This window comes from Aedes aegypti, chromosome 2 (assembly GCF_002204515.2).
Source record: "Aedes aegypti strain LVP_AGWG chromosome 2, AaegL5.0 Primary Assembly, whole genome shotgun sequence".
Lineage (NCBI taxonomy): Eukaryota > Metazoa > Arthropoda > Insecta > Diptera > Culicidae > Aedes > Aedes aegypti.
In genome coordinates, this window is record NC_035108.1 from 313,918,939 (window position 1) to 313,933,500 (window position 14,562).

The 14,562-nt window shown below is 37.1% G+C and overlaps 1 protein-coding gene across 1 annotated transcript in view; it reads left to right on the forward strand.

Moving 5' to 3' along the window:
- The window catches only part of LOC5563749, a 636,451-nt gene that overhangs the window by 317,690 nt on the left and 304,199 nt on the right, over positions 1-14,562 (forward strand). The window lies entirely within an intron of this gene.

Consider the following 14,562-nt stretch of genomic DNA (forward strand, 5'->3'; position numbering starts at 1 on the left):
TAAAACCCACGAGTAAGGAATGTTTAAATTATTTCTAAAGAAATATTTGGGAAATCCCTGAAAGACTTTCGAGAAAAAGAATGGGAATACTCACAACAAAGTTTTTGTAGCAATTCTAAGACGAATCTCTCAGTAATATAAGGATGAATCTTCTGTTAGAATTACAAGGAATTTCCTACTTCGTGGCATTACGTCCCCACTGGCCCCGAGTCTGACTCTCAACTCAATGTTCCAAGATCACTTCCACAATTATTAACTTAGAGCTTTCTTTGCCAAAGTTGCCAGTTTTGAGTTCGTATCGAGTGACATATACGATCATACTCTATGTCCAGGTAAGTCAAGGAAATTTCCATTATGAAAAGGTCCTAGACCAATCGGGAATCGAATCCAGACACCTTCAGCATGGATAGTCTTTGTAGCCGCGGACGTAACCACGGAGATATGGAAGGCCCTAATGACAAGAATTATTTTTGCTGAATTCGATCGACGAATTGTAGAAGGTGTTAATTTTACTAGAGACAAACTTAAAAATTAAAAATGCAAATTTACAAATACTGATGATGGCTTACAGCAATATCAGACAAAACGATGGGTCCGCCTAAATCATTATGGAACCAATTTGCTGTTGTACAAGTAGGTGTTCACTTATTTTGGTGAACGAAAACTCTCTCTGGTGAATGTATGAATTAAAACGCTCCAGGCAAGCTATTTTAAGCCCATAACTGCTCATGAAACGCAGTTAATTAGATGGTATGTTTTCGTTTATTAATACAAAATACAAAGGATACGTTTTGTTGGGTTTCATTGCAATGCGTTCATATTTATCTCATTTCAAATATAGGATTGAAGTTCAATCTGTTCTTTTTTGTTGCTCTTCGGTGTTAACATGTATCATAACGAAAAAGAACAGAATCAAATAGAGCAATTGTTCCATTTCAAATAGAATGTGTATAACAACATTATAAGAATGAACAGCTACGCTACTCGTGGCTGATGACAGTTGGGTCATTTGTGTTTTTCTTTGTGCTCCGGTGATTAATTTAATGTGGATGGAACGTTTTTATTTTAAATTTCCCGATAATAACTCTCCCTTCTTCATCTTCTTTCTGACATAACCGTACCAACTGTAATAGAGCCTGATTTCAATATAATAATCTGGGAGCACTTCCACAGTTATTAACTGATGGCTGTCATTGCCAACTGGCCTTCTTTGAATTTTTATAGGCGCCGTTCACAAATTACGTAATGATCAAAGGTAGGCTCAATAACCTTTGTTTGAAATTTTCAATGCAAAATGCATTTCGAAGTGGAAGGCGAGAAATAATCACCAATTTTAGCGTTATGTTACGAATGGACGCGGCAATAACGGTTATCCTAGGAAATCTAGAACATATCCAACCCTAGATGATCTACGATTGTCGGGATTCGAACCCGCCCCCTTCAGCACTGTGCAGCCTGATAGCTGCAAGTTTTTTACACGCTCCATATCCAGTTTAACACATTTACGCAATTTCGATCTTCGTTTGTTTCGAATAGACTGTATTCATTAAATGGGACTCCAAAAATGGGATATCGCTGAGTCATGGTGATTGTTGTTATGATACCGTGATGGTACCAATTTACCGGAGTGCCATATGCTATGAATCCTGACTAGGGTGGATCATTCGTTCTGTAGAAATAACCAGGATTGATAATAGTCCTCAAGATCACCAGAGTTCAGTTGCATGCTCTAGAGCAGCGAACTGTCTTTGCCTTTTTGTGAGAGACCCAAAAAATACTAAGCAGAGAGGCAGCGTCGAAGAGGCGACACAAAACAAAGTTTCATCACAACTCCGAGAGGCCTGTTTTGTTTGGACGGGTCACTCATGTTTTCTTTTAAAGTGTGAGTAAGGAATGTTCATTTTATAAAGTGGACACTTTGTTTATGCTATATCTTTCTTATTTATTGATAAAATCGTAATCGGTTTTCTGTGCATCGTTCAACTATTATTCTACAATGCTTTGAAAATATAAGATCTTAGAAAATGCTTTTGGTTGAAGAGCTAAATAGTTTTTCCAAAAACTCTTAAGAAAAGCTGATTGTTAAAGTTTGACATTATCTCTCGCAACACAAAAATCCTAATTTGTATGAACAAATTGTATGTTTGTATCATTTACTATTGTTCTAAAGGTGTAGCTTGAAAAAAAAATGAATTATATTCCACCATTCACTGACATTAGGTGACATTAGTGATAATTCCATTTATGCCCAAATTTGTTGATACACCATTCTTTCACTCCCAGCAAAAGAGAAGAGTAAAAAGCGTGTTCAAAACTAGTTAAGATTACTAAAGAAACTATATTTGAATAAACGAGAGCTAAATCGTGAGTTTTAAACGAAGTCTTAAGTATATATTTTACTGTTTATGGACGTTTTACTAAAAAAGCCTCATACTTTTAAAATCATGTTCGCATGTTCATCGACTAACAGCAAATTGTAAACGTGTTTCTCCAAATATTTCAATTGATAGTCTCAGAATAACGTATAATGAAAATAACATGTGGAAAATAAAATCGATTTTATTACAGTAGTGTTGCCAATTTTGATTATTGTCATTGTGCTTCGAAAGGTCTTCTAAAAATTTAGCAATTGTTTTTCGATTGTGCTTTAAATGTGACGTGGGGACTTATTTACTAACTCTATGAAGGCGTACGTTAGTTCCAATATTAAGACAATATTAGCACTTCCGTCAGAACGTACCTTAAACCAAAAAAAATTCTACTCATATCAGTTCCCTTCAAATTTAAAATATTTTTCTACAAAAATATCGGGGAAAAATGATTTTATTATATCTGTAAAATTGTTGCACCAAAAATAACTTGATTTTTTTTTCATCAGGCTTCTGATTGATGTTGCTTTTGAAAATAAAAATTTAGATTGTCGAATTTTCCAGCCAATTTTTAAAAATCATTGATTTTCACAACCTCAAAAAATCGACCGTTCTAAACGTTGTTTCATATCCGTGTGCAATTAAATTATTTTGTGGAATTTTTTTTATTACAACATTGTACAATACTACTCGAGCGATGTACAAAAAACCGATTGAAATTTAATTGATAAATTGAAAAGATACTACATGCACAATGTGTCCACTTTATAAAATGAACAGTCCTTAAAGGTGAAAGGAGAAAGAGTACTAAACAAAAATTCTCGCATTTCGATGTTCTCTCACTCAAATCCTTTGAGGATTCGTGTTGTTCTAATTTGAATTGCGATGGAGTATCTCATCGTATTCAAACTCTAACTATCTGTTTGTAACAACCAAGAATAACGAAAAAAGTTCGATCTGATAAAATGCTCTCATTGAACCACCCTAGTCCCCATTTACGCGGTTTGCAGCCACGTGTTGTTAATTAGCTTTTCATCTGCCGGCTTTTTCAATTCATTAAATTTGGAGACCCTTGTATGCTTGTTGCTTAAAAAAAGGGCCCTTCCCATTGTTGTTTCAATCAATTTGCGCACATAAAACCCAGGAAATATATTGCACAATGTGTGGAGCACAAATGCATATCCGAACAGAAAATCATCGTGTTCAGTTTCAGCGCCCGATGAAAAGAATTTAATTCATCAATGAAACTGCAAAATCCAACTGGCAGGGTGATTTTTTTTTTTCGTAGAATGGAACGATGGGAAATCTTGATAGCCTGATACGATGAAACAGCCTGCAAAATAAAAATACGTAGAAAACAAGCTGTTGTTTACGGCAGTATGGCATAATATGCGACTGACCGTTCGATGGCAAGCTCGAGCTTGCGATAACCACATTAAATCTGCTTAATGTGCACCACATAAGATATCTTCTATAGTCCCAATTGTATTTAATACGAGCACCGTTTTCACTGGTATGTTATCTGGCAGTTGCAATCGTTCACCATTCCTTCCCGATGTCAAGCATTCCCTTTCTTCATTTATGCGTCTTACTACAACGACTATTTAAAGTTGTCCGAGAACTACTTGGAGTAGTTCTCAGTTCTAGATCAGATCTACAAGCGTAACGAAATTTTGTAAACAATAATATCTAAATTATAATATGCAGGCTCATATATTTAGGTTTTGAGTTCAACGACTATTCAAGGTTTATCAAAACCTTCTTTAAGTACAGATATTCAGATCAACAAGCATAACTACAGATCTTGAAGGTTTATGAACAGCATATATCCGTATGCAGGTTGGACTCGTTTATCCGGAGAATCAATTTATTTTCTAGTTATACGACCTTATATATTTTTATTCTACCAAGATTTGAGTTCAACGACAGTCCAAAGTTATTCAAAAACTACTTGAGAACAAGTCAACAGATCTACAAGCGCAACGTGTGAATTTCCAAAACCTTTCAAATAATATCCACATAGGTACATATAATTAGGTTTATCAAGTATTGAGTTCTGCGACTATTGCAGATTATCCTAAAATTCATTTGAGTTTGGGTCTTCATCTATAAGCATAACTTGTGAGTTCTCAAAGTTTTTGAGCAACATTTATACACATATAAACCCATGAACATTTCGTCTTCTTCGTCTTCTTCTTCTTTTTGGCATTAACGTCCTCACTGGGACCGAGCCTGCTCCTAAGCTTAGTGTTCTTATGAGCACTTCAACAGTTATTAACTGAGAGCTTTTTTGCCAAAGTTGCCATTTTCGCATTCGTATATCGTGTGACAGGTACGATTATACTCTATACCCAGGGAAGTCAAGGGAATTTCTTTTACGAAAGGTCCTGGACCGACCGGGAATTGACCCCAGACGCCTTCAGCATGTCTTTGCTTTGTAGCCGCGAACTCTAACCACTTGGCTAATGAAGGCCCCAGCAAAGGCCCATGAACACATGTTGCGTAAAACTTTGAGTTCAACAACTGTATAAGATTGTATGTAACCAGTGAACTTCCGTAGATTTATGAATAAGAAGAATTTCGTTAAACTATTTTAAATCCCAAAAGGAATGAATTTGAATTACCAACAGTTTTCATACAAATTACACCTAAAATAAGACAATTATTATTCAAGACTCAATTTCATCAGGAATATCAAAACAGTGGTCCAATTCCCCCGTTACACATTTCCGTTGACAACACATTTCCTCTTCTACCCTGCACTACCCATCGTGGGAACGACCCGCCATAAAAAACAACAACCGCCAAACTGCCAACTGGGAAGAGCCGAGTTGTCGACTCACGCCCGTACGCGAATCCGACGAAGTGTGGAAACCAGTGTTCCAGAGCAAATACTTCAATTAGCAAGTTATTAAAAACGAGTCAACTCACAACTACCCAGCGCGCGCGAAAAAAAAAAGAACAGGCTCTGAGCAAACGCTTTCGTACACCTTGTTAGCATGTTCGACAGTGACGATGAAAACCGCTTTCGGAATTCGCGCCGATTTGGAGTTTTTTTTATTTCATAGGGCCTAAGAGAACGATTTCTGGGAGCTCTTCGGTTACATGCTATGAGCCTGCCACTTTGCCATTTAGGGTATGGGGATTTTTTTTTATTATCGGACAATTTGGGCCGGAGGTTCTCCGATTTGCATGAAATTTTCACCAGAGTAAGAGCTCGTGGATACATGACCAAAAGTGAAATTCAAAAATATTATAGCGGTCTATTTTCCCGGAAAACTCTAGATGAATTTTCACGATTTCTCTATATACCTCAAACTTTGAAAATTCATATCTCCTGAACTATGCATCGTAGAACAAAAGTTTTTTAGTGAAATCGATAGCAAATTTTCTCAGCAATCTATTTAAAATATAAAAAGAAAAACATTTCTCGGAAAATTTTTCACGATGGAGAAAATTGTCGGAAAAACAGCAAAAAAACTACCGTCTGTATCATGAAAAATTTTCAAAAAAATATTTTTTGTTTCATCAATTCATACTCTAACTTTCGTCCATAGACGCCAAAGTGGTATCTTTTACCGTTTAGGCGCCATAACTGAAAAACCGATGACCACCCGCACGCTTCCCATAGGAAAATGTGTTCTATTGTGGGCCTCATAACCGTGCTCTAACGGCGGCAGTAATTTACACGCATTGTAAGTGTAACGCAGTAAACCATCCTTTCCTTTCCAGTCAGAAGAAGCTTTTCGTCACTCGGAGCACTCTTCTTTGGTCTGTTGGGTGTTTTGTATGTCCTTTATTCGTAACCTTTACTATTGAGACCAACAGTCTTTAATTGAAAACGATCCTAACATTTAATAATATAGGTAATAGGAACTGACCCTCAGCAAGCATGGGAAAATTCACTCACTCACTCGAACGCCACCGATGAAAACTAGCAAAAAATCTGCTGCTATCGAACATTCAGTGATAGCTGAACCGTCCTAGGCGGAATGTAGCATGAAAGCGTCGAAACCGATTGTGTAAAAGCGACAATCGGAAGGAACGCGAAGAGAAGTGAGGCACGAGTTAATGCACTTAGCATCCATTCGCCGAATGCATTGAACTGACTGAGAGGATTCCTACTCACTGAATCATTCCGTGGTGTGGACTGCCAGTCAGTGAACGCTCATCAGCACTCAAACCCGAATGCCATTCGAACGGAATCAGAATGTAAACAATCATTCCTGGACAAACATTTCAAAAGGGCACATCGACATTGGTAAACATTGGCTTTGCAAGCCGCTGTTGAACCCAATTCAACTCAATCACGCTCACCAATACCACTATCAGGAAGAGCTAACACCAATCTTTCTGATAGTGGGATTAGTTTGCGTGGGCGGGCTAAAAAGGGCTCAACAGCAACGTTTCTGAAAAAAGGCTCAATACCTCTTGGGCCCTTTTCAAATGTTTGTCCTTTGACCGAATTTTGATATTGCATTCGACTGATCAGATGCCGTTTTTTGTTTCGCTTAGTGCTCGCCGGGAACTGGAAATTGAAACGTTCGGCTTGGTTAAAAAAATGGCTTTCTCGCTCCCGACTGTGCGTGGAAGCGAGTGAGAGAAACACAATAACTGAGTGAGTGTTTCCCATGCTTGACCCTCAGTATCATATAGTTGCCAAGCAAAAAGGATATTTATGCATACATAAAGTGCTATTTGTAATTTTCTTGCTTTTTTCAAATTTTGTTCAATTTATCAAATGCTTAGATAATTAACTATAAGCGCGCGAATAAATTTTCAGTTTTGTTTTCTATACAAAGTGATATATTTGATATAAATTCTGATTGTTCCTTGGAAGAATAAAGTATAGTATTTACATGTACCGGGTACCGTTGGTTTGACCACATTTAATCTGTACCCCGATAATTTGCACATCGTTCAGATTAAAAATGGTTCAAACGTCATTTAGCTCATGGAACGGAGTGAAGTAAGATGGAACGCTGTGGAACGGAACGCAGAATCAAAACAAAACAGTGAAGAGGTAACCAGAAACACGTTTCTAGGGTGACTAGATGTTCAAATTAAAAATGAACCCCGATGGTTTGCATGAGGTACCGTTCAAATTAGCTGGGGTTCACTGTATATAATATCAATCAACTGTATAACACTCAGGGACGCTATCTATTGTTCCATTGATGGCTGCTGTGGAATATTTCACTGCCAGTCAGCGTGCAGCCTCTACAGTTGGCGCCAACCCAACAGCGCGCCAAACTGTACTGAGAAGCGTACGCGCGTAATGAATAATTATTTTATGTTTTGTCTGGCCGTATCGTGCGCCTATATAAGGCGCACCCATTGAATTTGTAAGAATGTAGTTTCTTTTGTTTCTCCAGTTTCTGCCTCTCAGTGGTAATAAATTTGTTCAAGTGAAGCCGTTCGCTTGATTTGCCGTCCGTTGTATCGTAAAAGACACAACGTAGGAAAGACGTCCTGGCCGAAACAACATATTAACAATATATTCATAAGTTTTCAAAGAAAGTGGATCTTGAGATTTGATCCTTCAAACGTTACCATAATGATTGATTGTAACAAGAACTTCCCGTGCGGCTTTCATAGAGGCTGTTAGCTTTAATACTAAATTACGTTGCTGATGAAGGGCACACAAAACACCCAACTGACCAATGGAGAGTGGTCCGATTGACGAAAAGCTTCTTCTGACTGGAAAAGAAAGGATGGTTTACTGTGTTACACTTACAATGCGTGTAAATTACTGCCGCCGTTAGAGCACGGTTATGAGGCCCACACTAGAACACATTTTCCTATGGGAAGCGTGCGGGTGGTCATCGGTTTTTCAGTTATGGCGCCTAAACGGTAAAAGACACCACTTTGGCGTCTATGGACGAAAGTTAGAGTAGGGTGCTTTTTGCTATTTTTCCGACAATTTTCTCCATGGTGAAAAATTTTCCGAGAAATGTTTTTCTTTTTATATTTTTAATAGATTGCTGAGAAAATTTGCTTTCGATTTCACTAAAAAACTTTTGTTCTACGATGCATAGTTCAGGAGATATGAATTTTTAAAGTTTGAGGTATATAGAGAAATCGTGAAAATTCATCTAGAGTTTTCCGGGAAAATAGACCGCTATAATTTTTTTGAATTTCACTTTTGGTCATGTATCCACGAGCTCTACCTCTGGTGAAAATTTCATGCAAATCGGAGAACCTCCGGCCCAAACCTGTCCGATATTTTAAAAAAATGCCCGTATGCGATATTTTTTTTATGATTCCGTCCACTGCCCATAACTGCATATTTGTAACATTCGACAAAAGTAGACATTGAGTAAATTGAATACCAAGTGTGCATTTTATGGCAGTATGGGAGGAAACTGAAATTTCAAAAAATTACCAGGAACTCAAAAATGCTTATTTGAGGCTGATATTTTGTACAACTCATATCGCATACTAGGTGAAAATAATTCTGATAGAAATTTCATTGCTATCACATTACGAGACTCATTTATAATCTCAATGTGACTGTTATGCGGTTATAATTACCAATGTGACAAAACAACTTGGTATTTTTTTCGAATTTTATAGAACAATCTCACAGATTTCAGTAAGTTGATCGAAAGTATTTATCATTTAATGACTCTCCATGGTATTAGCTCCATTTTGTCAAAAATGTCGAATGTGACTGTTTTGCAGTTATGGGCAGTCCAGTATTGTACGAAACAAAATGAGTAGAATTCCACGGAATCATTTGAGGTGAAATTTTGTTCTACAATCGAAATACAACAAAATATCGTGAAATATCGATTTTGATTATTTGAAAAATATTGAATTCAAAATATGTTGCTTCAGTTAAAATAAATTAACCCCCTAATAAGTGAATTTCGCAAGCCTAATTTGATATGAAAACGCATTGGCAATGTTTTAGAGTGCGTCGAAAAAGCCCGAAGCAATCCCAGACTGGGATTTCCAGTTTATTTCCTTGTTCTCTTTTTGATTTTGAGTGTTTTGATATAGCCCGAGTCCGTTTGGTGCCTCAATGTTGTTGTTTTTTTTTCGTTCTTTCGGCTTGCGCGTATTTTTCTGGGCAGTGCGGTGGGACGAAAATAAGACTTTTCAATTAACTATAGATAGTTTATCACTGAGAGTGACGGCATAAACTCTTATTCATAAATTATTTATGATTCACATATTTTTTCAAAACACCCCTTTCCTTTTACCTCTTTTTTTTGTAGATAAAAAAGGACTCTGACTCTTGCAGTGAAAACTTGCAAAAGGTTCACTCTATTCAACAAACTTCAAATTGTTCGCCACTGCATAAAGGGTGTTCTGTGATGGTCCAGCCAATCGAGTTTGGATCGTAATGGAAATATTCGCCTCTGTTTCTTGATCAGAATGAGAATGGGTCAGCGAATGTTACAAGTGTTGATACACAGTGACCGGCGCCAAACAGTGGATGGTGTGTGTCTGTCTTGTTTTCGTCCATGACTCGTTATCTTTTATGAACGGTAAATGTCATGCGTGTTGTATAAATGCAGGCGGATAAATGGGATGAAATTATGGCTCGTGAGTCAATGATCGTTAAATTTTCCAAAGCCTGGGGAAGATGCAAACCAGTTTTTTTATTTACCACTCGTTGCTTTTGGCCATTCTGCAGAAGCAATAGCTCGTTTTCTATAGCAAAATTAGGAAGGTGTAACTTAAGAATTCTTTACTTTTTTACATCTAGACTGTTTCTTCTTGTTCCTCACAAATTTAAGATTTTTTGCTTATCCATAAATTATTCAACATAATAATATTTGAAGCCTTACATAAACAACGTCCACAATGTTTATGGTCAGGTACGACTATAATCCCCCTGAATAACTTTTCTCATAAGAATTTGTTTTTATTTTTTTCCAAAATCATGGAAATTCATGAGTATGTTCAGATTTTTTTTCGACAAAAAAAAAATATTCGTAGTTTATGCACGGTCCCAAACTACTTTTGAGCACCGGAAAAAAATATCATTGAAAATTATTTGAAACTTAGAATCATGTTTTAAAAATACTAAGTGCTAGTAGTTTGAACGCTGGTTCATATATTGTGACTGGTGTGTATATTTCCCACAATTTAATGATCAAGTATTTTATTCAACAATCTTAGCGAAATCCGTATAAATACGCATTTATCCCTCATAGCTATGTTTATTGAATCTGTAAATGATGTCTGCGGCTTAATTTATTACAAAAAATCTTTGACACAAACTTTAAAACGTCGTTACTAGCTAAGCGTCAATAGGCACACAGCTTACAAAGCTGACCAAAAATACAGCCCAAATAGCTGCAAAAAGAATTTAGTAATATTTTGGTCCATACCGCGATCAGGAGCTATTTTACTGAGATAAAAAGACTTGAAATGGCTGAACACTATGTGTTGCGTATTATTGTTAAAACCTAGCTGTAAACTTGCAGTTAAAAATGTAGAAAAAAAAATCTTGTGCAGATTAATAAAACTAACAGCTATGAGTAAGGGAGGTTTTTTTTTTAATGATTCGTGTTGGAGAAATAGATTTCAGTAAATATGATCAACAAAATTCCTTAATTTGGAATGGATCTCCGTCATTATTCTCTAAATTCAAATCCATTCAGCAAATAGTTACCAGATGGAGAAAAAAAAAACAATTGTAATATATGGAATGTTTCAAAAATCAGCTATTTTTATACAATCATCTTTATTTATATTTCAACTAAACTTTATCATCGTCACGCATACTGAAATATTCTTACACAACTCATAATGACAAAATGAAATAATGAAAATGCTCTTTTGCTGAATTATGGCGTTTTCCAACAGCCTACTTGATGGCAAGACAAACTTCGTCTTCGCCGGGACTACTAGTATTTACATAAATATTTAAAGCTTCACAAAATCTGTTTAATTTCAGGAAAATTAAAAATTTCTTAGTAAATTTAAAATTTTGAAATTTTTTTTAATCTTATTATATTGATGGTTCGAAGCTGAATCATAACTTTACAACTTTTGTGAAACTATTGTGAGTCGACACTTTTAGTGTCGAACCATTCAAAAGTATTTCTGTAATGACAAAAATTAGGTCAACAAATAAGGTATGTGTTTTCGAATGCTAACGAGATTTTCATTGATTTTCGTAGTCTGTTTATGAAAAAAATGCTAAAAAGTGGTAAAAATCTAAATTTCATCGATGGAATATTTTAAAACCTTTCGATTATGAAAATTTAACCCAATTACTAAACTCTAGCGAAACAAAAAATCTGAGGTGCATTCGATTTTCATAATCGGCTGGTTTAGACATAGCGTGCGTGGTTTATGGAGAAGATGTCCGAAAATTTTATAAATCTTATCGCGATTGCTCGATATCAGGAAATATTAGCTCATTTGCCCAAAATTCCACGCGGTGTATGCTAGCCGAAAGGAACGGCCGCGCTTACATGAAACACCGCACTGACTGAATCTGTCATTTCATATGTCATTTTTATATTCACAATCATTGTTGTTGTTGTTGTGCACTATAATGCAAATAGTACCTGAAAGGAAATTTAAGAAGTACTTCGAGATTTTCTTGAGTCGTAATGGTCCATGAAGACGTTTTGAACCATGTCCAGCATCGACATGCGAGTGTTAACACCATCTATCACTGCATTTATGCCTTTTATTTCCTGGGAATGGATCGGCAATGGCTTTTGGAACTGTATTACAACGAACCTGTCCTGCAGAGATAACTTGGAAACAAAATTGAGTGACGAGCAATACAGATTCGTAAAGCAGACATTCTGAAATACGCTGACGAGTTGGATTCCATAAAATGGCAGTTTCATCAACTTATTTTCCTGGACGAAGTATCGTTTGACTCAGGAGACATGCTTCGGAATCATGGGTATGAGGTTAAAGGGCAAAAAGTTCTCTACCGTGGAGAATTTAATCGAAAACCTCGTGAATCTTACCTTTGCTTCTTGGGTCAATCAGGGATGTTGGAATCATTTCGGACCGAGGGGACTTTTACCGTAAAAAGTTTTTCGATTGTTTGGTAAAATTTGCTACCCAAATCCGAAAAGTTGATACGTTTCCAGGCCACTCCATATATTTTCTTGCGGTTGACACACAATCCGTTCTTTTGCCTGGTGTACTTTTTGACCATGAAATCAGCCAAGAAAAAAACTTCTTTTTATGTTCCGGATCGCCATTCTTGTTCTCGTCAAGGACCTCTTCAGATGAACTGGAATACCAAACTTCACTAGCATTCAAATCATCGGGAATAATCGGAGCTTGGCCGTAACAATCTTGAAATCCGTACTCAGTTTCAAGTGGGCATCCTCCTCCGGTTCATCATCCAGATATTTTGCCTCTTCTGCACATTCTCCAGGGTCATTTTCGAGATGATTCATCGCTGTGAATTGTTGGAATTAAATAATAGTGTAATAGTTTAGAAAAACATATTAGCATCTTACCTGCTATCAAAAAATACAATTTTCTATTTAGTAATCTAAAAACAAAACACAACTGAGAAAATTTGTTTGCTGCGCGATCCAGATTTGACATTTTTTTTCTTTATTAAAACTCGTTAATAAAGGAAAAAAAAAAAAAGATTTGACAGATGTTTATTTTGATTCTTTTTCTTGAAACAGTGTTACCGGTTTGAGTATGTTTCTGGCAAAAGTGTACCGGTGACACGAATAATTGACTAGCAACACTATGGACCGATACACGAGTTCACTATCTGACGTTTGAGCGGTGCCGTGTTATTTATGTGACCATGGCAACGAGTGAATTAGGCTCCGCTCAAACGTCAAATTAGTGAACTCGTGCATTGATCCATGGACCGATGCACGAGTTCACTAATTTGACGTTTGAGCGGTGCCGAATTCACTTGTTGTCATGGTCACGTAAATAACACGGCACCGCTCTAACGTCAGATAGTGAACTCGTGCATAGGTTCATAGCGGCATTTCGAGTAAATATGTGTGCAGTTGGTGCAGCGTATACGTTTCAGCGAATGGCTCAATATGTTCACAGAATCAAAATTAGTTATTTGACATGTAACAAAATACATCTGTGAGCAAAATGGCACCGCTGAACAATGTGTCATAGGGACCACCTCTAAGAGTAACAAGCATCTTCATGTAGTGAAGAACGTGATGCTTATTTTTCCTTTTTGAGGCACAGCATCTCTGTGTACTAATCTGAAGGTCGAAGGCTCGATGCTGGTATTGACTACTTGTTTTGTCAATTCTTTATCTTCTGTTAGAGCGTATAAACTAACCAGATTTTTGTTAATCTCATAATATCTTAACAGAATGTTGTTTAATATTTCTTTATACTTGTTCTAGACATTATTTTTGATCTTGCTCGAATATGAATTCCATGTATCGTTTCGATTCGCATCGATTAAAAAACGATATCAAACACCCTTACATGCCGTCTCGTGGAAGCCACGGTTCGTAGGCGTGAAAATTGGCGGTAGCGAAACGTGGTTCTGCATTGGCACCAAAGGTGTGTACGTATCGGGAGGAACGCCGCTGTAATAAGCTCTACTTTGCTGGCTTTTGAAAGCCTTTATTTTCTCGGTGGAAACAGCTAGAGAGCGAGACGCGGAAGTTTAATCGAAACGAATGCCTAGCATGTGGAACAGATTCAGCGAACTGTGACAATGGCAGGGCGAAAATGAATGGTTATTGGAGAGAGCAAATTTCCGTCTGGTGAAGGGATTATGCGCTAATTAGGCTCACAAAGTCGTGCTTCCGGTAAGCTGCTTTCACACAGACACGGAAATTAGCTTACTTCCCCTTTGGCAATAATGGTAGCGGGATGCTCAAACCTGAGACGTAGATGCTCGAACCGCAACAGAGCCTTCAAAAGCGATTCTGATTGATGGGCGTACGTGAAGCAAGTCGTCGCCGCAAGCAATCGCAATCATGAGTAGAAGAATGTACTCAAATTCGCCTAAGCCGGCAGACACCTATCTACCTACCAAACCAAATTCCAGAAAACTAACATTAATTGCTAGTTTTCAACCAAAACACTATGTACCAGTGATCATCCTTAGTCCCCTATTCAGAAACGTAATTCCAATTCATGAAAGAGAACGTGCTTCCCGGCACCCCATAATCCATTCAGTAATTTAATCTTCAACCCACCCATTTAAACTTTGTGCACGTTATCCGGTTGGGTGTGTCGTTGTAATAAGTGG